This window comes from Amphiprion ocellaris, chromosome 13 (genome assembly GCF_022539595.1).
Source record: "Amphiprion ocellaris isolate individual 3 ecotype Okinawa chromosome 13, ASM2253959v1, whole genome shotgun sequence".
Lineage (NCBI taxonomy): Eukaryota > Metazoa > Chordata > Actinopteri > Pomacentridae > Amphiprion > Amphiprion ocellaris.
In genome coordinates, this window is record NC_072778.1 from 6,947,941 (window position 1) to 6,973,736 (window position 25,796).

Genomic DNA, 25,796 nt, shown 5'->3' on the forward strand with positions numbered 1-25,796 from the left:
ACATTTTTTTTAAAATAACACCATGTGTCGCAACTCTTACACTTAGAAAGTTATGAATTCCACATCAGAGAGTTGTTCAAAATGACTCTCCTTTCACAAATGATAAACCGTCACTTATTATACCAGCTAGAGCTAAAGGCGTCGTTCAAAATGTTCCCCAAGGCAGGAAACAGTCAAATACTCCAGGACAAGCTGTAGTTCAGGAAGGAGAAAAGTCCAACGCGTCAGAAAAGTGTTTTAAGGACAAGAACCTTGGCCTGATGTGATCTCTGACAGCCTCATTGTGTGCATCAGAGTGGAGCCTCAGAAGGCCTTGACGTCGCCGCCTGCCTCACAAAACCCTTGTTCTCGTTTTGAAATCATTACCTATGACTTGATTGCACTCATGCATCGGTCACCTGACGCAATCACATCTTAAGTCATATCTCTGTTAGCTTTATGGCTCCGTGTTTCAATAACCTCCGGCTTGTAAGCACCTTCAGGTTGACACAGAGGAAAAGAACCGTCTTTGTCGTGCGTATTAACACCGCCTTGTGGGGGCAACTTAGTGTCAATAAACCCTGCTGCTGGCAAGGCGACGGCGGGCAGGAATGGACAATCAGAGCGTCTGCAGGAGCTCTGCAGGGATACATAACACGGCGGGGGCTCGGGGAGGCTCCGGATCTAAGTGGGGACTTGGGGTCTTCCACAGCATTCTGGGTAATGATCTGCATTATGAAGCATCAGAGCACTTTACGAGAGTCCCTGAGAGGGCGGCGGCGGCGGTGGTGGGAGGGGGGGCTGCTCTCCGGCTCAGTCAAATCGAGACGTGACGCCACGTAACCTGCAGAATGAGGACACTGCTAAAGCGTTCCATTTGGAACCGTTAGCCGAAGCCTGCTGCAGCCTCCCCTCCCCTCCTCTCCCCTCCCTCACCCCGACTTAGTGTCATCTTCACTGAAACAGGAGCAAAGTGCTTTAAAAGGGGAGATGGGAATAGACCAGGGGGAGGGTTCGGGGGGGAAATGTGATTATCATCAGAAAAATGCAATGAGACCAAGAGTGTTTAATGCACAAATGCACAAAAAGTGATATTTTATTACAGCTTGAAGGCTTTCAAAAATTACTGGAAAAGGCAGGAAAATGTGTCTGAGATGGAGACTCTGAAATGCCTGTTTAACAGGGCGTAATCGGTTTAACCCTGGTGTGTCCTGTCCTTTTCACGCGAAGATATGTTTCTCTGACCCCTGATTTGATTAAGTAAAACTTCATTTTGGGGAGAAAAACCACTTTGTTGCTATTACTGGTGCATTTTCAAGATGGATGAATGCACAAAAAAAAAAAAAGCGCTGCACAAGACGTCATTTTTTGATGTCGCTCTCAGCTAGTTCACTTGACTGACGGTTCATACGTGTGTGTGTGTGTGTGTGTGTGTGTGTGTGTGTGTGTGTGTGTGTGTGTGTGTGTGTGTGTGTGCATGCCTCGTTTTAAAGGAGAAAGTCTCAGATTCCCATAATACATAATGCTGCAATATGAGATAAAAGTGTTTAGGATGACCGTGACTTACATTGACCATAACTGAGGAACATTTCCTGATTTCATTTTACTCTCATCCATTTCAGAAATTAGGGTTAAAAACACTTCCTGTGCCCTTCTCACCATATCTCACTATTATGTCAAACATGTATTTATCTGGTACAATTAGATTTTATTGCAATTTATTACATTATGCTCATGTGAATCAAAATACGCTACGATTAATGGAAATTCTTGAGCTCTGCCTTTCCGAATTTTCCAACATGTTGCAGATGTAATATTTAGAATTCTGCACTAGATCATCATTTGTCTTTCAAAATTTGCATCGGTGTAACATGTCAAACTTGGACAAACCACCCTGTCAGGTTAAACAACAAGCATTTTAGTGTGGAATCTGACTGAATCTGAAACTGCATGAATTAAGGTTGAGAAGATTCCTACAGACAGAATGAATTGAGGGATTTTTACTTATTTTCTTGAAACTGTGTGAAAATGATTTCTGAACACAGCAAGACTGAAGATCACAAAGCATTTTTTTCTGCCTTATTATTGCAATCTCAACATAATCAACTAGAAAAATGCCTGAGAACGTATCTGCCAGAGGAATAGACGCAATTCTTAACAAATAAATTCAATAAATAAGTGGATACAAAAATGCATTTCTGTGCCTTTCCCCATTTTCATATTTTAATTATAATTTTCAGTGTCACTGTAACATCTGAAGAGCACAGAGATGTATGTCTCATTTTATGTCATCATGTCTCATTTTTAGATTTTCTGTTGCTTTCATCATAAGTTACAAATGTGTGCTAATAAATACAATATAATGAAAATGTTTAATATGCAATTAAACATTAGTTGGACATCTTTTGTAAACCTAGTTTTACTTTTTCACAGAAAAAATAAGTTTTTTAGGGGTGAGTTAGAGAATTGTGGTGTATTTTAAGCCAAAGTAACAAATGAAATCCCATTATGATCGAAATACAGGATCATAAAGCTGAGAATAGACAAGTTTTCCTTAGACATGTAAGATATAAACAGAAAAATTAACAGATAATTTAAATGCTCATGAGGAGTGTTAGTTCTTTGGATTAAATTTGTGCTGTTTAACACCTGCTCACTTTCAAACATGGAAAATATGAATGCTTTTTTTAATGTTTTATTTATTGGAAGATCACTATTTCCATGTAAATGTCATCAAAAGTCAAACTGAGATGATGTCATCAAATAGTTTGCCTTTTCTGTACTTAATTCTGGTCTGAACTGCTCAGATGCCGCTTAGAAACAAAATCCCGCTCCGAAACATCCCGACAAAGTTAATCGCGAAGTTAATAGTGTTTACTCCGAGGCCTTTCCTTACAAAACAACAACATGTCAGAGGATGTAATCAAATTGCAATTTGAAAAGCTCCTTGAACCTCGGCGAACATCACTTTCACTCCAAAATGGATCCACCTCACTCTGAAACCCTTCACACTCTGATCCATCTGACAAATCTCCATCTCCCCTTTCCCTTTTGTTGCTCTAATAGGTAACATTATCCCATATTAATGGTGCCGCCAGCTATATGCTGCTACTAGCCAAGCAAACGGGTGACTACAGATCAGCGGGGTGAGGCGGGCAGATCATTAACCATAATTACCTCCAGCTAATCCACTTCCAAGCGGTACAAAATAAACAGCCAGGCCCATTAGAGGAGATGACTGTCAGCCTGCAAGTGGCCTGTGGCTCCTTTGGCAATGATCTGAACACACAGGGGGATAAGAGCAGAGGGGGGGAGGGTCTGCATGAGTGATGGGGAGTCCTTCTACTCCTCTTCCACCTGACTGGAGGGTGGTGGTGGTAGTGGTGGTGGTGGTAGGGGGGTTACAACATGGAAAGGTGGCGTAGCTGTGGTGTTTGCTGGTTACATGCTGGCAGCGCTGGTGCTTTTGTTTGGTCTCACCCCACCGCCTCCCCTCCCTCCACCGCCTCCCTTTCATGTACCCAGATGGTGTTCATTTTGACCTGCTCTGTTGTTTGCACCCTCCCCGTTTCCACGTCCCATTCATTCCATGCCTGCAGGCGTTTTCCCACTCTCCTCGGTCTCTCGCACACGCAGACGCACACACTCAACGTTCGCCCGTGTAATTGTGCCGCGGCTCATTTCAGGTCTTTCACTATTCCGTGCCAGATGATGTATTTGCACAGCCATTACTATATATGTTTTTTAAATATCTAGAGCACACTTCGTATGGTTTTGTGGTGACTATTCGATGAGGCATTCAACAGTTGCTCGGGCCTCCAGTTAGGGCTAAACACAAACCAAATATTTCCTTTTGTTTAAACTTTATTTAACAAAGCAGGCTTATTGTGGACTTTACAGCATTCAGAGACAAAGAATTAGAGCTTACATATTTGTTTTTATGTATTTATGAACGTTCATTGAGCCACAATTGAGCTGCAGGTTAACATGAAGACTACAAACTATGTTCCTCTTTTGATGTGAGGCCACGAGGTGAAATCCAGCTGAGTCAACTCCTCCTCCGCTCTTTTAGTTTACTCACAAAAGCAAAAAATTTAGATCTATTATTTCCTTTTTTCAAGACTTAAAAGTCCCTTTAGCTGACACTCTTTTTGCAGGAACTGTGCTAACAGGCTACTGATATGAGTCAAGGTTGTACCTTTGTTTTTTTCAGGTAGGTCTTTTCTAGGGGAAACCCATAAAGGAAATTACACATTCAGTATGTCTTTTTTCATAGCTGTAACTTCTGTGGTGTTCTGTTGTGGTCTAAACAGAGACACATATATGCATCAACAACATTTGCAAAATAAAAAATCCCACAAGCCTGTAAAAGTTTATATTTTCCTCAACCGACTTAACTGGATGTGAGAAGGTACAACTGCAAGCGATGGGACGGTTGCACTGGAAAAGCTCCAAGTCTATTTGTTTTCAGTCTTGGCTCCTGTTCAGGTGCACATTGCAGTTTTCCTTCATGCTCTTGATGTCTGTGCAGCTGATGAAAAGGAGGAACTCAATCCAAAGAGCAGCTTTTAGGCAGACAGATGAGGGAAGACTCATGTCAGTGTCTGATGTTTGCTGTCCACCGACTGACTGCTCACCAGCTAAACAACGGCAGATTAATCTTCTGTTTGATACAAGCTGATCGCATTATTCCTGTTGTGGTTTTGGTTAACACGAGATGATTGGCTTTTAAAAGGATACAAAGCGTCAAACTGAAACAAACCTCACCACATCATCAGCAGCCGCTGAGTAACTCGTAGAGAGAGAAAGCAATGGAAATTTAATTTCCCCGCAATTAGAACCTCTCCCTCATAATGAAATCTGAAAGGGGATTCTTCGGGCGTTGTTCATTATTTTCTTTGAAATCGCAGGCTTTTGACACAGGAAATTCAATTCATCAGGCGCTGGGTAGACTTCATTTTGAATCAACGGGAAGTGAGAACAGCCCTGCCAAAGGCTTTTTAATTCACTGGGAGCTCACGGCTGACACAGTTAAAAGAAAAAACAGAGGCGGTAAATTTCCAAATGCTAAGCAGTGGGCTGAAGTTTAGTCTCAATGCTGAGACACAGAAAAGCATTGCAGATTATGGGATTCCTGTTAAAATTGCTTGATATTTCACTGAAAGCAACTACAAAGCCACAGAACAAAGGTGTAGATTTCACAGACATGCAGGGTTAATATTTAAAACACATGCATTTGTCCCCCCTCTTCAAAAAAACATGGAAGAGGCAAAGGATTTAAAAAAAAAAAAAAACTGCTTCATCTTTTACTCATGGTGCTTGAAGTTTGTATTTTTCTTTACATAAATAAAGACATTTCTACCATAAACCTAACCCTAACCCTTGATGCAGAAGAGGCACAAAATTGCACATATTCAGTAATTTAGTTTGATTTTCAGATAAAATGAAAGACCTCGCAGTTTGTCAGTTTCTCACTAATCTTAAGTCTTTTGCAAGTCAAAATAAAGATTAAATACTGTACAGAAGCATCTGTCAGCACAGTTTGTAATACAACCCACATATATTACACAACACAGTTCATTTGACATGTTTTGACATGTCTTCTCTTGGCATCCCTTCTCTGTTAAGCATTGCCAACATACTTCAGGCCAAACAGTCAAACTGTAATTCATGTTTATTGGCATAATTTACATAGATTGCCAGTTAATATAGCTAAATAAAAAAAACTGATAATTTACAAAAGACTTTTGGTTGATCTGACACTGTGTAAACTTTTTAGGAATTATCTCTAGCTACACAACTTTCCACATATTCAGGAAGAAAAGAAACAAATGAGACCAAACCATGACCATAATCTACCAAAATACTTAAAGATGCATAAAGATGAAGCAAAAAAATAGGATTTTTTTTCCATAGGGGTCCCAGTCAGCAACAAATCATGACAATAACAAAGACTACTGATTGATTAAAAGTTGTGACAGACAGATATAAGCTCATTTTTGATGTCATACTTAAAAGTTAAATATTTTTAAATATTTGAGTGGTAATAATCATCTTTTTTTCCCCCTTTACCATCGCACAATGTACACGTACACTTTTCTGTCTGCCACAGGGTCTGAAATCTCCCGGGAAAATGACGGTTCGAGTCACAACACAGAGGAAGTGTGTCTGAAATCGTGCAACCAAAACAGGAAGCGAACAGGCCTGTTTTCCCCAGTAGCTTTCCTCAGGTAGCTGAAAGTGGAACAACCACAGTAACTGTGGGAAAAAAAGACTTGAGAGGGTTCAAAACCATCACTCCACTGCCATTATTTCTCTGTCTATCTTACAAGCAACGAAACCTGCCGATTTATTAATACAACTCAATGTACTCAGACCGGATTATAGCATTGAGATCGGGTTGATTTTTTTCACTTTACTTCTTCAATGAACATGCTTTCTTCTCTTTTATTTTCTTAGTGGTGTTGATTGTTGGTTGGAAGTTGCAAGAGTCTGAGGAAAATGATCTGGTCTTTACAACAGAAGTTAGATACTGTATGAAAGTTGTATGCTATCACTTTAAATGAAAAACAAATTGCGGGTGTCTTTTTCACATCAACTTTTAAATTCTTCCAAATTTTTGTGCCCACACACTGAATAGATTTAAATTTAAGCTACCAAATCTATCGATTTTTCCTAATTTAAAGCCGACAAAGATCTTTACAAAATTCAAACAGCTGCCTGAATCTGGTCCTGGATCAATAAGACATTTATACACACAATGTGTGGCGAAGTACAGAAGCCTGTTAGCCTTGTTAAACTGCTGCAGGGACCTAAAATGGCCTGTAATTAAAGTGGGTTAATTCATTAAAAACAGCCATCCTGCTTAGTATGAGAAAATTGAACTGTCCTAATATTATTTGCAAATGTTGTTTGGCACAATCAGCCCTTCAGTCTTTTATGAAGCAGCTTAAGTAAGAAAAGAAAAAACAGCCAGTCTAGCCAAAGTCAGTAATCAATCCCTGCAAATAAATCACCTGACTGGAGGAGAGAAAACAGATAAAATTACAAATCAGCAATCAGGTTCGCTCGATCTGAAGCACAGCAAAGTTACTGGGTTTCACCAACAGGTGCATTGGTCTGAGATTTCTAAAGTGTTTCCTTTTTATTTTGAACAACACCTGCTCTCGCTCTTGCAAACTTTTTCTTTTTTTTTTTTTTTGGATCAAGTGATCCTGTTTCCAGCAGTTACCCAGAGCAACACTAAAAGGCACCCAACCCCAGAACAACCGGGAAACATTAACTGGCCGCTCCGCTACCCACTAATGGATCGGACCCATTTCATCAGCAATCTGACATTTAATGAATATATATTTTATCTTCCCGTGCCAGTTATCGGAATGTCCTCCCCGTTCCGAGAAATGGCCGTCCTGGGACTCTTTTGAACGGGCCTTTTTTCCTTCGACTGGCACCTGTACGCCAATCACACTCACTGCAACTGGCCCACAATCTTCCCTTGTTTTTTCCTCTTCGCTCTCTGTCTTCAATATGGTTCATGGATTAATAATTCATGGCCAGTTATTAGGGCCAGTTCAATAGGAGATCTGCTGATGGAGGGTCGGCGCTTGGCGAGCGTGCCCGGAGGGATGCTGCGTGTTGTTGTGTCAGCCCCCATCTGCCAGAATGCAATAAGGCAAACAATGGAGGCCTTGATTTCCACCAGCAGGCCCATAATCTTTAAATGGCTATTAGCTGAAGAGTGCAACCAGTCAATAACCGACAAAATCCTTTTAAAAGCTTCTCTCTCTCTTTCTCTCTTTCTCCACTCCTCTCAAGCTCTCTCTTTTTATCTGCCTCTCGCTCTCTTTCTTCTCTCTTGTTTCTGGTCAAATTGGGACACAGTTGCTACAATAAAACTCTTATCATGAGAGTTTTAATGCCAGCAGAGGCAGGAGAAGCAGCTACCAACGGTGGTGGCCAAAATGAGGACAACTGAGGTCAGCATCCATTTTTTGGGGAATTATTCTACTCCATCAGCGCCATTGTTGATGGTGTGTGACCTCAGTTGACATGCATTTGGTGCCTTGAGCAGGAATGACTACTATGTTCACACAAAATATAATTCTAACATGCCATATTTTTACAGTAAAAAAAGTTAACATTGTCTCAGAGAAACAACCAAGCTACGCAGAGGTGAGGAGGAATATTCTCCATCGTCCAGCACTGTTTCGCCTGTCAAAAGAATCTCCTTGAACTGGGAGATGCTGTCTTGAAATAAGACAGTTGTCTCCCAGTGACATCGTATGGATGATATACTTCTGCTTTTGCCATCAATCACAAAAGATGCAGCTTGAAAGAGATTGAATTACTGTTTACAAGGATGAGATTAAATTGTTTTTAATATACAATGTTATGAAAGCAATAACCTTTTTGATGGCCGCAATCATATCCTAATAAAACTGATATTCATTAGTGTCAGGGAATATTCCCTGCTTCCAATCTCCTCGAACTAATACGCTACCTGAATCACCGCGGCTGGTACACAAACAAATCCTGTTGTTCTTCGCGGCTGACAAGGTAAACACCACATGTGCGGGGTAAAGGACAGATCAATTATACTCTTTGATGGAATATCACACTACCACATCAGATACGATCAAAATGTATCCACAGTGCATTGACAGGGGTGGTGACCGAGTTTTTAATGATCACTTGGTCACCCATTTCATCCTGTTGATTCTTAATCTGTTGCAAAGCGAAGGCCCCATGTTCACCTGGCGTTATGGCACTGTGATTAGCTCACTGGGCTCACAGAAAAGTGTGTTTTCATGACAAAAAAAACACAAAATTTTGTTTGATATTACAATTAAACTGTGTGATATGACATATCACATCTTCAATAAGTATTTCTTATGGATATCTGCTTTCATTTCTGCACTGGTAGAGAAAAGAAACACTCAGTGTTGGTTCAGTACCACAGGTCACCCATAGGAGTCAACAAAGGTCACACTAAACTTGCTTGAATTCTTATGTGACACCCAAATATAATACTCTCCCTCTTAAAGGCTTAAAAGATAGGTGCAAAAAGCAACTACCTCCTTCACAGACTGCATCTATGTCATGTTCTCTAATAATGGTAGAAAAAGTAAATTCAATATGTTGCAAAGATTCAAATTTTAACTACAATAAGGGTATGAGAATACAGATGGACAATTACTGTATTCAAAACTCTCAGCACATTGAAAAACTCATATTTTTGCCAAGTAAATACACATTCTTCACAAATTACACTTCTTCTGGAAAAAGTGAATTAATCAATCATACAATTTCCTATACTATTATATAATGCAAAAAAGAAACAATAAACACATGAATATAAACTGAGTCTCGTATATCACACAGCAAAACAATGCATTATGAATGCGTTAGAATCTTACAGAAGGTTCTGCAGTTGAATCATGCATTAACACGTTTCCCATGATCACCGAGGACAACGCCACCTCTGATGTCATAGTGTAGAATCCAGAAACACACTAAGAGCCACAGAAGAAGTCTCCGAGCCAAAAACATCTCCTCAAACTGATTGCCATGTAGGTTACCACACTGTCACGCATCAGCACTGGTGTTTTGACAAGGCAGCATGACCTCTGTGTTGCACAATCATACGATCACAACTGGTCGGGTCAGAGGTCAACGCTAATGGATGGTGTACCGAGGGAAGTGGCTTTGTGTCATGGTGTAAGCATCTGTATATGTGTGTGTTGGTGGTGCAGTTTTTAAGGCCGTTCTCTCATAAAGACTGTGGGAGTTCCCCATTTTGTGGCAGTTAGTTTGATACACAGCAAGTGGCAGAGTATTTTTTAAAAGGGGTGTTTCATATTGTGAAACTAGTTTCAAGGATCCAAACTAAAATATACTAAATAGTAGACTAAATTCTCAATCTGTTTATAGTCCAAATCACATTTTTAACTCATTTCTATTGTGTGGATTATTATAATGGCTCCTACCTACACAGGAACAAAAGATATGGTGATGATGAAAAGCTTTGTTGTTTTATTGTCATGGAATACTATGTTTTCTGTCTTTAAAGATCTTATTAACATTTTCTTTTTATATCCTGGAAGATTTATCATGAGCAAATAAGCATTCAACACATTGGTGGAACATTTTCACTTTGAAACTGCAGTCTACCAAAGACAGTCTCAAAAATACACATTCAGACTTGTGGGGTTTTGTATGTAACAAACTAATCCTGTCAACTCTCCATATCATCAGTTGATTTCTGGTTTAAGGTGCATAGCTGAATTACACCAATATTACGACTTTCTATTTTGTAGTGTAGAGTAGTTCCACATTGTTTAACCAGAGTTGTAGGTGAGCTGGTGTGCTTGAGCTGCAGTGAATGAGTGCGAGTAGATGGAGAAATGTGGAATTCTGATAGACATGGATGTAATCAGAGAAGGACATTAACTATCACTGTTGAGAAGCAAGGAATGAAGGGATGAGTCGAATAACGATCACGCGACATCGTCTGACTTGTTCGGGAGGCGAATATTCGGATCTCAAAATAAATATTCAGATACCACCGTAACGACTGAATATATTACTAACACACACACACACACACACACACACACACACACACACACACACACACATATATATATATATAGCCCTAGTGTACATTATGTATGGACATCGAATCGTGTGACCTAAATATGTAGCAGGTGGCGGGAATTGATGGGACTCAGAAACACCCCCACAATTTAATCAACTGTTCCAAGTATCATTTCTGACGGATAAGTCCTGATAAGTTCGCAGCAGTGGATTTGTTGTAGAATCGCAATCATGTGATTGTCAGCAGGCAGCTGAAGTAGTGTTCACTTGTCATAGTTACAGTGACGCTGTGCCACTATCTCACAATACAGAAATCTTTAACAATCCATGGATCCAGAATATAAGTTATGTCATTGCCAAAATCTAATCAATTGGTCCTTGTGTCATTTCTGACCTTCCCTGAAAATTTCATCCAAATCCGTTAGTCCAGTTTTGAGTAATGTTCCTAACAGACAGACAAACTACACTGATCATCACATAACTCTGCTGCTGGAGTAACAAGCCAGACCATATTTTCCTCTCTTGCATATGCCATTAGGATATAGGAACACTATCCTAGTGTGTCTTAAAGACATGAATTCTTCCCTGATGTCCTTAAGCATCACAGAAGCCTTGGTCATGGTGGCCATTGCTAGCTGAACTCCCAGAACGCTCTTTGCTAGCAAACATGATCACCACAACATTAAACAATGAGGCTCCACCTGTTTGAGAAATCAAGTACTACAACTAATATACAAGACAGTTTCTGACATGCATACAGAGAACACAGGTTTTCACCATCTTTTGGAGCTTGCAGGTCCATATTATACCTCAACCTCTCCAGACAATGTTCCTACAACAAGATTCATGATCACCTAGGTAACACTGAGGAACAGCTTGGATGCAGTAATGCAATTTTAATATGAACTACTCAGTCATCAAACATATAGACTTGATTGCAGTTGAAGTGTGAAGAAAGCTTGATAAAGGAATAACTAATTTCATATATTACATATCTGAAAAACCACATCTGCAGGCAAAAATTTGTGACATGGAATGAAATCGCATAAACTTTTCTGTATCTTTGATACTGATAAAGTGAAATAAAGCAAATCAAAATGAGACACAAAACAGGCATATTTTCTTTAAATGAAAAACTGCTGACAGTTAATGTGTTTTGGTGCTCTGTGCATAGGGAGACCATCAAAATAAAAGTCCCCATTCTTTGGTTTTGGTCCAAGGCCAATGCACCGCACAGGAAAGTCAATGTATTGACGGCTCGGTCTACATAGGAAACGCCTCAATATGTGCCCCAACCTCCTGCAACTTTTTATCTCCTGTCTCTCTCCCTGACTCGTTCTCTCACTCTCCCTTTCCTTCTCCCATTTGTCTTTCTGTCTGTATCTTTCCCTTTCCTCATCTCCACCTCTGCTTCTTACTTTTTTTTTTTGCATTCTTCTTCTATCTTGCCCTCCTCCCCTCCCTGTTGCTCCCACTCCTCCTCTGAATCCCTCAGCATGCACCCGACAGAGAGTCATCCATCTTCATTGGGGGAGACATGTGCTGTTTTGACAGTAAGGGCTCTGACGGAGCAAGAGGAAGGAAAGCAGCAGCCCCACGACAGCAAAGACACATTATCGGTGGGAGAACACATCCGACCATCATTTACTGGAGCCCATCAAACTCCACCAACACTCTGGGTATTAGGTATTGTGACTACCGGCTGACTCAGTGATCCACCATCACTGGAGAGGTGTTAAATATCTGCTCGGTTATTTCTCTATTAGTCAGTTCAGTGTGTTTGATATTCGAAAAACACACGTCTGAAATTCAGTTGGATGCCTCTTTTTCATAATCTACCATTTGCACCTTGATATCTTCTTTTTAATCAACCCTTGCATCTATGGTTGCTAATGCTTCCTGCTGTTGCTGACACACATTTTGAACCACCGTTGTTTGTTTCAGTCGACAGCCGCAGTGAAAATCACCTGTTATTTTCCGTGCTGTGAATTATTCCTCGACTGACTGACCATTCATCATGTTAATGTCTTTTTACAAATGACAGCTTGAGTGATAAGGGACAATCAATGTGATATGGAAGACATTAGCGATGTAACTGATGTGGAGCTGGATTCGTTTGTAATTGCTGTCAGAGGTGATGTTAGTCAATGTCCTGCCATTTGGAACGCTATTACTTTGACCTAAAGATGACAGTTCAATTAAATACAGTGTCTTCAGGCTGAGCGGATGTGACAGACACGTCCATGATAGTTGCCATGAGGGCATTAATGACATCCATGTCAGTCAAACTGTCACTAGTCTCTCCTCTGTCGTGTTTTGTTGTTGTGATGAAATTAAGTTAAAAAAAAAAAAAGAAAACCGTTTGAAACCTTTGAGTCAATAAATCAATACACATAAAGTCACAATTCCGATTTAGGGAAACAACAGAAACAGTGGCATAGATGCAGCTCAGAATTTGAATTGACTGAGATTAGAACGTTAAACAGCTCACTCTCAGACCTAAAAGACTACACTAGTGGATTTATACGCTTAAGCCAATATGAAATGAATCATGCAGGCTGCAGTATATGCCATAAGTCTTCACTTTTTACACCATCCTGCTGTGTTTTAGAAACACGATCCTTCGGTTCTCATGTTTCCATTCATTTTTCTGAAGATCTTTTAAGTCTTTTATATCTTGCTCAAGTTGTTCACTTTTTTACAGTTAACATCAAGTCTGCTTTAATTTACATTATCAGCATGAAGTAGCGCAGTGCAGATGTTTCAAATCAAATCCATTACTCTTTAACTGCATTACCACACAATCATAATGCTACATTGATAAAATAAAAGCTTGCTTGATGTTGACTGTGATAGTTTATGCAACTCAGGCATGTTCTATGAGTCGGAGAAAGATTTTTGACATACTGTCCAGAGAAATGAATGGAGGTCAACAGCTTCTGGAAATGGTCAGGAAAACACAAAATTCAGTAACTCCACAATCTGTATTATAAAAATAACTATGTGTGGTTCATATGATTTGTAATTAAGAAACAAAACACTGATTATTTTATGTTTCTTAAACCACTAACTGTATAAAGAGTGGACCATTGCTCAATGATGTGAGCGGTTTTGAAGCTCAACCTGACAGCTTTGACTGCACCATCTTATCAGTACGTGACTCCTCCTACCACCGAAATAAGGAAAGAGTGGCTCTGAGGAGGGCCGTACAAACATCTTTGGGTCATGGACTATCCTATGATGGCATGCAACTGTCACTCAAAGTGGCCACTCACTTAATTATTCCTAAATTTAAGTCTTAATACATTGTAAACAGGTGGGTTATATAAAAATTCACAACTGTCATAAACAAGGAAATTCATTATGGAGGCCAAAAATATTTTTGGTACCAGACTGTGAACTTGTTAATTTGGTCAGTTTCACATGGAGGCCTACAGGGACTGACTCATTTTTGGAACCAGCCTCTAGTGGACATTAGAGGAACTGCAGTTGTTGGCACTTCCTACTTGGCTTCATTTTTCAGTAACCCGATATTCACATTGAATAGCAGAAAATCCAAAAAAAGCCGAACCTGGCTAGATATCTTCCTGAAAAAAATTATCTTTCATAATTGATCAATTACTACCGATTGCATTTTTATGAAAAAAGAAAATATTCAAATAAATCCTGACACTTGAAGGATGCAGTAACTGCTTTTTAAAAAATGTAAAGAAAGGAGTAATGTCCTACAGCCTCTCCACCTTAAATCCCTTGAAATTAAGAGTAAATAAAAGAGTAAATGTATCTGAGGAGTCAGATTCAGCTTAAAACACAGATGTTATGATTCACCAGAGAAATAGTACAGTATATAAAAGGTACTGGTGCGAGAGATCATGTATTGTTCTCCTAAATATATAGGAAAGTGAATAAAATGCATTGCAGTGACACATATTGCAGTATCGACAGGCCTACAGTGCCTATGTTATCTATTTACTGCAATTACATTACAATTAAATACAAAAATCAGCTTCATGTTTCCTGTTTGCTGCACTATGTATGAATATGCTCTCTGAAAGTCTTGGTCTTTCTGAAGTTAACTTTAATTGAAGATGTAATATGTATAATGATTAAACAGAAAATGAGAATGATGCATACATGGAAAAAATAACATGTTGATCATTTCTTTCAGTGCAGAAAGCGAAAAGTTCAGTAGAATAATGTAAACATACTGAAACAGTGAACGGCTTTGACATAGAAATAAAGATATTTTGGCTTCGGTGAAGGTTTGCAACCTTTCTAGATCATGTGAACATCTTTTCACTCAGTATTTTGACTGATAGGAAGAGGCAAGTAGTGATGCACCTAATGAATTTACTTGATCTTCATCTCTGTAAAGCCTTACATCATTACTTGTACTAAATGTGTACCGCAAAATGCTTCCTTGCCATCTTGACATCATGTGGATCACAGTAATAAGTCTTTGATTTACCACCAAAATGATCCTCTGTGATTTTATTTGTGCCTAATGTTGTTTTTAAAGTTGTCACATAAATCAAGTCGAATCAAGAGGAGGAAGAGGTGATTCTCCCTTCCTCCCCCGTGCATTAGCTCATCCTCCTCTTGCAGACACTCTCCCCGCCTGGCGCTCACTTCCCGTCTGTAGGTGCTCATACCGGGGCCGCGCTCGCTCAGCGCTTCCTCTTGACGACCCTCTGAGGTACATTTGATGTCAGCGTGAACAGCTTGTTTTCCTTTTCTTCCCCAGATTCCCTCTCTTGCTCGCTCTCCCGCTCATGCTTCTTATTTCTTCTTTAGTCTGAGGTGCTGTCGCGTTATTGGACTCAGGTTTGAGTGGCCGAGGAACCAGATTGATGGCCGCCGGGGAGAGTGTCCGTGACATGTCAGCCCCGAGAAGAAGCACAGAAAGCTCTTGTTTCTGCCCCCATCCATCATCCCAAAGCCCTAATCACCCAGTGATGGAGAACGTACAGGATGGAAAAAGAGAGAGTTCTGGATGACAGACGTGTGTGTTGCACAACAAAAGCAGTTCAGTTGTCTACTGTGAGCCACTTTCTTCTCAGGCCTCATTTAACCAGAGGAGATGTGTCTCAGTGCCACTGATCAAATGGTTACACCATCATTCCAAGAGAATAAAATCATCTCAGTGTAATTTGAAGTAATTGCAGAGATAATTAGTGATTTCTTTTGTCATGTCTGTCTTCAGGTGTGATAGCATTAGCTTTCTCTTCAGTGCCAAACAATCAGCTCCAAAAATGTGACAACACAGTACCAGTGTGGGTAATAAACCAGCAGAAACCTCCAGGACTCAAAAATGGAGCAAACACGGAAGTACTAAAAACTGCAGCTCCTCAAACTGCCACTTGAGGCTGGATTCAGAAGTAATTGAATCCCGATGGAGCACCATATTAAAATGTAAAACTTTACAGAGGAAATAAACATGTTTAAAAGCTGATACAAAAACATGTTTAGTCTCTGTGGTCAGTTTCTACATTCATGACAACTGTACAGGGGGAACTGACCAGTTTGAATTGTATTAATACTTAAAATGATGCATAATTATGGGGTTGGCCACGTTAAGTGATAGAAATCCTATGGGTCCGTTTACTTTATTATATGAGCAATCACAAACTGAAAAAAGTGTATGAGAGCAATTCTACAGTTTGTTAGAAAGCTGTAATACTTCTCTGGACTATGCCATGCTACCATATAAGCCATTTATTCATATCAACTGCAGGTAATGTACAGAGAATCAGGTAGAGACTTTATCAGGAGGTGCACTTTAACTCATGTAGACACAACAGAAGTCTTTCAGTGAAACATTTTCATTGCCACGACTCTTTTTCTTCTGCCTTGCATGTTTGTACTGGTTTCATCCTAGTTGCATGGTAGAGGCATCATCATTATGCACACTTGATGTCAGTGACCTGCTAAATTCATACATGGGCTCAACTGGACATTAATCTGACTTTGTATTTGGGTCTTGGTCACGATTTCGGGACATTTGCTCACCCACATCCATTGGAAAACGCTTGGATAAGTTAAGTTGCACTGCATGTGTGAAAACAGCTATATCCTAGACCAGTTTCTGTCTCTCCACCGAGACAAAACTGATAACAACCTTTCTGATAAGATAGCAAACAAGCTAGCCCACCAAAGTGTTGACAGAGCATTAACGGCGTAGGAAAGAAAAGATGGAATTTCTGAAACAAACATCTAGTTACCATTGTCACATAAATATGAAGTGACTGTAAAGCATGTATTGTAAAGTCCCATGTTGCATATACATTCAAAAAAATCTATAGGTCCATAAAAACAGTGTTTTGGTCAATTGTCAATGCCATTTCTATATCAAAGCAAGCTTCCAAGTAGTCAGCCATATGGTTTGTAATTCTAACCTGTCAAATGCAGAGGTTCATCTTCTCAGCTATGTTCATGTACTACTGCAGAAGCCATTAGCTGTGCTACTAAGGACTGCGTTTGCTTGGCTGCATTCCACTGACTGAAATGTCACCGGCTGGCTGTGAACATTCACACCTTGAACCTCAAATACCAGGACCTACACTCTCCTACTATTTGTCACTGACAAGCTCCTCTGGTGCATTTGGGGGTTCTTTACTTGTGATGATGATAGATGTTTTTAAATCTCTTATTTTAAAATTAACATCAGAAGCATAAGCTTTGAGATTTGTTTTTAGATAACTTCTGCAGTAATATGCTGAAATGATGTCAACTTTTCACACATTTCTGTCTGTTCTATCTCCTAATGCATTAGATACCTTATCAGGGACTCTCTGGTGTAACCTTTGAATGCATTTGGCATCTTTTTATTGTCCTTTTTCCAGTGTCAGGGTAGTCTGACATGTCTATAAAAATCTGTAAACATCAGATACAGATGCCATGAGTCTGTAGCCAAATGTTTTCTTCTGGTGTCATCACTGGGTGAAAGGTAACAGGAAGTTGAAACAAACATGGTTGTAACATGACCTTAATGTTGTGAAACTGTTTTTTTAATCCAACCCATGTCCTAAACTTAGTTTAGTAGTTTTAATGCCTAAGTTTAAACACAAACCTTAGTCTACAGAATGAAAGTCTTATGACTTATGCCACATCCAACTTCCTACAAGGCTCTTTTCCATTAATCATTTTACAGTGTGTTAGTCATGTGTCAAGCAGGCTCATCGGGATTATCCTATTTGTAGTTTAAATAATGTTGATCCCATAACTGGTTTTCTGATTGTGTGAACCTGTCAAATGCAAAGTACCGATAATCTCACCTGCTTATCAGCAGCTAAAATAAAAAGCTGAGCTGTTCGTTGGACCAGATTCACTCCCCGTCACCAGGCACGAAAAATCAACTGAGCTTCTGTAAACCTCTAAACACTTTACCACAGTCAAAACAGAGACGACATAACAAGGAATATACTTTCCAAGCAACAACCAGATATTTTTACAAGAAATAGCAGAGCTTTAACTGACTGTGCTTTTATCTTATTAAAGCTGCTAAATTAATGGACGTGTTTAATCTACGGATAGCAAATTGCAAAGAGAAGACAAAGCATCCCACGTAGACTACCGTTCAAAAGTTTGGGGTCACCCAGACAATTTCATGTTTTCCATGAAAACTCACACTTTTATTCATGTGATAACATAATTGCACAAGAGTTTTCTAATCATCAATGATCCTTTCAACACCATTAGCTAACACAATGTAGCATTAGAACACAGGAGTGATGGTTGCTGGAAATGTTCCTCTGTACCTCTATGGAGATATTCCATTAAAAATCAGCTGTTTCCAACTAGAATAGTCAGTTACCACATTAACAATGTCTAGACTGTAATTCTGATTAATTTAATGTTATTTTCAATTTTTAAAAAAAAAAACAAAAAAACTTTTCTTTCAAAAATAAGGACATTTCTACGTGACCCCAAACTTTTGAAAGATAATGTACATATAATTCCAAAAACAAGAACTTCTCATCACCAATTAGGCCGCAGAGAACTTTCCTAAACAACATCAGTCAAATGCAAGTCTCCCCATGTCTTGCCTTTATTTTGTTATTTGTCACAGGTGTGATTAATAGTCACTTAGCATATCATGGCACGGCATGCTGCTGCGGCTCCTGCAATTACACAATACTTAGCTTCTCAGCTGTCAGCGAACCATGGGAAGAGGATACTGCTGGTTCACACGGTGGTGGAGCAGCAGCAGAGGTTAACACGCTCACAGAGAAGATGTGTCACTTTAAACTCTTCTGCTTCTGAGTGTCCACTTGTGTTACTTTCCTCCACAGCTTGGAGTGTGTCATTTACAGCATGCATTAGCCTAAAACCTTAAAAACGCACTCTCATAGAGTTGCAGATTACTGGCAGTGATAAATGATATATAATAAGAGCAAAAATTTAATTGTTATTGATTGATGGTCTGTTGAAAACACAAATGTCAGCCATCAAATAATAAATGCAAAATATTATTCAAGCATTTATGAAAACGCCTGTCAGTCTGTCCTCAGGTTTGAATATATAAATAATAATAATAAAAGTATACATCTATATTCTGACTTCATGTGAAGACTGGTTTTAAGTTTAATACAAACTGAAACATTAGTACATAGAGTCTTAATTATTTGGCATAACCATGAAAAAATAAAGCCTTGACTCAGAGTGGGAGTACTACAATGTGACTGAGCACCAAAAAAAAAAAAGAAGAAGAAAAAAAAACAACAACATGATCTCATTCGGTCCAGCCATTAACATTGAAGTAATGCATGGGCTGTTATTCCAGGTATGACTGTGCCTCATTTGTCAGTGTCAGATGAAAGGTTTTTGCAAGATGAAGACCCATTAAGGGCTCAGACTAAGTGTTTCTTCTTTCAGATTATTATATGATAGCCATTTGTTTTCACTGTCTCGCGCAGTAAAGAGATGATCGACTCTCGTCCGAGGAGCAAACAGGTTCATTTTTGAGGTTGGACAGATTTGCCAACATCGTTTGATATAATGACAAATGAAGGTGAGCCAAAGATTTCATCAGTTTCTAAAGCACCCGACAGATTGGTATTTATTGAAGGTTTTTGTTTCTTTTAAAGGTGCACAAGGTGAAAATCGATTTCCTATTTAAAACAATGACATTTAGGAATGATCTTGGTCAATGCCAAAGTTAACAGAAATACACTCCTCTAACTCCAGCTGTGTTGTGTGGGATCATTCTTAGGCTTAAATTTTGTTTTTAATCTATGCTTAGTTAGGTCAGGCACCAACTTGGTTAGGGTTAGGAAAAAAACATACGGGTTAAAATACGAATCTGTCACATGTTAACGCTTCTCATCATATTAGTGTTACCAGGGCGACGAGTCACATCCTATTTAATACATAATTGTTTAACAAAAAAGAAGTTATGATAAAGAAATAAAATAAATTCCAAAGATGTGTTGGTTAGAAGCATATTAACATCACAAATTATTTAATATGGTAGGAAATGGTTCCCTCGATGTTAATAAGATGCAGTTTAGTTGATATATAATTTGTATAGGAAGGTGAGCAGGAAACATTAAGACTGACTTCTGTGGCATAATTTTCAATGTTGGATTACACACGTGCAACGTTTTTCTGTGAATGCATTGAATGAAAACAACTTCCAACTTATAACATATAATTACTTGCAAAGAAAAACTTGAATTTCCCTCAGGATTAATAAAGTATCTATGGATCTATCTATCTATCTGTCTATCTATCTGTCTGTCTGTCTGTCTGTCTACCGAATTTAACTACTGTCACCAAAAATTATCATAAATAGCATAAAAACCAGGGTTTAACAGAGTAAAATCTTAACAATTCCAACTTTAAATTATGCTCCTACTGTACATGACATACCTTACGTTGAATTGCAGTGTTACTTTTAACAGAGAGGTGCGTGTCGATTATGAAATCTTTCGCAGATGTGTTGTGATTTTACAACAGATGACTCCTGTCAGCTTTTGTTTGGTTAATAAAGTGTGTTTATTTTCCAACCTGTCAGTAGTCCTTCAGCAACGAGGAAAACCAACAAGCTCTCTCCCACCCGAGAAAAGCAACTCACGTGGAATTCTTCAGTGTTTGCGTTGGCCCGAAGAGCTGAGAGAAGAACACGGAAATCCCCTTTTTAAGATTTCATGTTCCCTCCACCCTCTCTGCTGGCATCGCCCATTAAAGTGCTCATGCTGTTCACTTTATCATTCTTATGACCCCCATCTTCAGCACCGGTACTGAGGCTTTCCTCCCCCTCTGTCTCTAATTCATCATCCTTTATAGAGACTAATAGGCTAGAGGTGACACCAGGGAGAGCCGCCGATGACTCCTGGCTGCTCGCATCCACTCAGAGTGAAGGGTTTTCATTTGCCTCCAAGACACGGTGGTATTCATTTGTTGCAGTGGCACCCAATTTTCTCCAAGCTCGGAGCAAAAATTCTGTGAATTTTTACAAGGCGTCTTAAACTGAGATGTACGGCCATAGTTCAGACATGCTGGTAGCCTCTTACTGTTTATATTACCTGTTTCATATCAAATGACATGTATCTCACTTAGTAACTGGAGGATATGTGCAAATTTAAGGCTTTAAGATGCAGACTGGGTTTGAGGAAGCATGCCTGATGAGGAAAAAACACTGGTAGCTTGTTGAGCAGGTTAGAACAACCTGTATCTTCATGAGTATTTTGCTGCAGTTGGAAGAAAACTTCAAGAGCAGATGTGATTGCATAGAAATTCAATGGAAGGCATGATTCAGTCCTAACAGTTTTGAACTTGTCAAGGCATGAATGAATGCAAAATCACTTCTTAGGATGAGCAACAAAAGAATCACTTGGTTTAGAGCTGGAGTGTCAAACACGCGGTCCGCGGGCCAAAACCAGCCCACCAGAGGGTCCAATCCGGCCCGCGGGATGACTTTGTAAAGTGTAAACATTCCAGAGAAGACATTCACTGCAGATTGTAAATTTGTAAAACTGCAAATTTAAAATAATTTCTACACCATGACAAGTTGCTTTAATCATAAAGTACAATACTATATTGCTCATTGTTCTTTTGTGTCTCATTTTTGTAATATTTTGTCTTGTTTTTGTTGTTTTTTTAGTCTGACTTTTGTCGTTTGTCTCATGTTTATGTCATTTTGATTCTTGTTTTTGTCGTTTTGGTTCCTTTTTGTCTCGCTTGTGTTTTTGCCATTTTGTGTTTCACTTTATTTGCTGTTTTGTGTGTCGCTTTTGTCATTTGTTTTTTTTGTCTCGCTTGTGTACTTTGACTATTTTTTGTCATTTTGTTTGTTTTTTGTCATTTTAGTCTTGTTTGTGTCATTTGTGTAATTTTTTGTCTTGTTTTGTTCACTTTTTGCCAGTTTGTAAGTTTTTAATGAGATTTTTTGTCTCTTTTTTGTCTGTGTCATTTGTCTCATTTTTTGTCATGTTAATTCTCGATTTTGTCATTTTGTGTCTTATTTTTGTACTATTTTGTCTTGTTTTTGTTGTTTTTTGTCTTTGTTTTAGTTGTTTGTCCCATGTTTTTGTCATTTTGTTAATTTTTTTGGTCTCATTTGTGTCATTAGTGTGATTTTTTTGTCTTTCCTTGCCCAATTTTTTTGGGGGGCTTTTTGTTTCATTTCGTGTCATTTGTCTCATGTTGCTTCTCTATTATGCTGTGATTTTACTGCTCCGGCCCACTTCAGATCAAACTGGGCTGAATGTGGCAGCTGGAGAAAAATTAACTGAAATAACTCATGTTTCTGTCTAGTTTTAATATCAGAGTCTGACTTGTTTTTTTTACAGCTACAGGTATAAACACAGGTGGTGAATGCAAAAATACTCAATCAAGCAAGACAATCTTGCTCTAACCTTAACCAAATTTTGGTTGAGACTTAAATAATAATAGAGGCTAAATAGACTTAAAACATAATTTATATCTTATTTGTCTCACTACCCTACCAAGAGAAGCATCAGTGAAGTTTTCATGTGAGTTTCCACATCAGATAAATTACAACAAATGGCAGTGTGGCAACAGAAAGTTGGGTTTTCTCAGTCTGCACTCTTGTAATCTGGCAAACTTGTGAAGCGTCATCAGTAAAAAGTACTGCTTTAACTTAGAGTCTGCAGAGCACTTAGTTTGGTTACGTTGGCAACATAAATCTTTAGCTGGCCAGCGTGGGGGCTCACACAGCTGAACGGAAAAAGAACAAAGCTAAGTTTTTAAACATTAATGTGTTAATCATCTCAGAGATGATGAGGAGATATTAGGTATTGCAGGCTGCTCTACTAAACTGCAGAAGGATGCTCGTGGAGTACTGTATTTCCAGAAGTGTTATTTGTCTAATCCACAGGTAGACGATTAGCAGGGTGAGCTGAGTTATAGCTCTGATCATCTAAATAAATGAGGAATTATTAGGTGAATTAACAAGGCAATGATAACATCATTTCACCCATCCCAGCTTTAGACAACGTGGGAAGAAGATGCTAAATTACTCCACTCATAAACCACTCATCTGTTAAAAGTATTTCCAATAAAAGGTATTAACATTTGATTAACCAGGATGGGCATTCCTTCAGGGAGAAAAATATTAGGTTGAGAAATGTGTTTATTTTACACCGAATAACAAGGGATATTTATCCAAGCTGGATAGCCTGAGAAAAAAAACATCATGACACTTTTTCTTCACATGAATACAGAGTCACTGTTATAAATACTACAACTTCAGCTATACCTGCTTATCCTGCATAAGACCAAACTGCTGATAAATAGAAGCATTTGCACAGTAAAATCTAAATTTTGATGCTGTTAAATGCATACTATAAATGTGCCATGAGGCAGATTTAATCATGTCCAGTGCAACTCTATCCACTGTGTTTCAGATGATGTGGAACACTCAGTTAAAGTCTTTGAAGCCTGATACTTGCCTCAATTTCTTCTCTCTTTCTGAGCCTTTCATATGGATAGTCTGTTGTTGTAATGCAAACACAAGCCTATTGCACATATACTTTCCATTCAGATGAGATTTGCATTTTGACGGCAACATTTTTATGCAGAAATATACTTGTCCTTGCAGTCCTAACGAAGTTGAGTCAATTTTACAATCTGCAACAGAACGGAACTTAATAATAAAAGCAATGCATCCCAATTTTCTGCTCAGGAATTATTGCACCTTGTATGAAAGCTGGATAATTGAACAAACCTTGCTGCTTCGTATTGTCTGACAGTTTGACACAACATTTTTCTGTGAAACGGGATTATGTTAGATGCTAAACCTTGCTTTAATATTTGCAAAGTTTGAGTTAGGTTATCGGCTTTAATGTTAAATGTTCAGTAAAAGTTGAATATGTTAAACCCAAAAGTCTACATCAGGTTGGATGAGTTCTAGCAGAACACTTGGAAACTATGGTCCTATTATTATAATTTTGTCGATTTAATCAAATTTATGTTTATTCTGAGGAAACGTCAACTCCAAGCTCCCCAACGTGGTTATTTTAAAGTGATATTTGACATTGAAAATCAGGAAATTCTTTAATTTCAGAGGATGGAATCAGAGAATATTTCTCATCTTTTGACTGAAAAATGACTAAATAAAAATAACCAACAAGAATCTGGTGATTTAGTCGATGTGGACACTGCAGCCCAAACAGGCAGTGGTCAAACAAACAACATGCATGTCAAGTGTCAGCATTTTTCTGATCTAAATCCGTTAAGCTGCATCATTGCCAGAAAGAAAAGCACAAGAGGTTTTCTTTCTGTTCTGACCCAAATGCAGAAGGCAGAGACGCTACACAAAGAGTACAAAGAGTTGTATTATAGTCTGTATACTGAAGGGAGATACCAGGGGAGGGAGATGTCAGCTGTTGCTGAAAATGTCTAAAAGCTGGTGATTCTGAGTGTGGCTTGGTAGATGACTCACTGACCGCATTTGGAGATGAAGGTGGTGATAGTGGACACGGTGGGTTGCAGACAGCAGCTTGGCAAGAGGAGCATGCTACTGGAGGAGACTTGAACCTGAAACACAAAGAAGTTGCTGGTTAGTCAAGGAGAAACACGAGGAAGCAGATATTGCTAAGAGAATTAGGGAGCATGGAGCTTGGGTTTTGCAACATGGTGATTCAGGAATGAGTCCCAGGTGAGTCAGGTGATTTCTCATGAAGGGAACGATGATCACATCCAACGATACACCTATGAGAGAGTCACAAACTCTGCACAAAGATGAGTTGCACCACCACCTCAGTCTCCACACATCTATCTCCCTTCTACAGATAAAGTTGGCTATAGATGTAAAACATGCCACTGAACAATCCATTATGAAATCCTGCGCAGAACCTTAACTGATGAAACGGTTGTATCCAATTCATTACTTGCTAAGAGGAGGTTTTGTTGCAGGTTGTAATGAATATCTTCTGGTGCCCTTTTCCACCGTGGAGCTGTCTCAGCTCACATGGACCGACTCAGTAAGTCAGACATGAAAACATGTAGACAAACTGCGGCCCCTGTGAAAGGGGTCACATCTCAAATCTCATGCAGATGATCTCGGAGCAAAACTTCCCATCTGCTCCGCCGTGCTACCCAGCAATCCCAAGAGAGTGCTTAAACAGACTGTCCAGAAATTAGGAGCCAAACGAGCTTCACAGAAAGTTGTCTGATCGTTCATAAAGTAGTTCCTTCAGTGATGGCAAGAAATTCATGACGAATATAAAAGGACCTTCTGTAGATGTGCAGCATTCTTAGTCCCACAGTGTTTTGCCACTTCTTCAGCAATCAAAATTTTGGGGTCCCATAGAAATGTCCTTATTTTTGAAAGAAAGGCAGTTTTTTCAATGAAGATAACACTAAATTAATCAGAAATACAGTCTAGACATTGTTAATGTGGTAAATGACTATTCTAGTTGGAAACAGCTGATTTTTAATGGAATATCTCCATACGGGTACAGAGGAACATTTCCAGCAACCATCACTCCTGTGTTCTAATGCTACAATGTGTTAGCTAATGTTGCTGAAATGTTAATTGAGGATTAGAAAACCCTTGTGCAGTTGTTAGTACATGAATGAAAGTGTGAATATTCATGGAAAACATAAAATTGTCTGGATGACGCCAAACTTTTGAACGTTAGTGTATACTTTACTGACCTCATTGAGTCACCACTACCCTAAATGTGACGTATATGACACCAAAGTACTGTTGCAGTGGCAAAACAGAACTTCCTCTAACATATTGGAGACATTTG

General features: G+C 39.0%; 1 long non-coding RNA gene across 1 annotated transcript in view; it reads right to left on the bottom strand.

The window, feature by feature from the left end:
- Positions 1-25,796, bottom strand: part of LOC118470451 (uncharacterized) — a 51,368-nt gene that overhangs the window by 14,077 nt on the left and 11,495 nt on the right. The window contains exon 3 of the long non-coding RNA XR_008603680.1: positions 24,486-24,576. This is a non-coding gene — a long non-coding RNA (uncharacterized LOC118470451). The remainder of the gene's footprint in view (positions 1-24,485; positions 24,577-25,796) is intronic.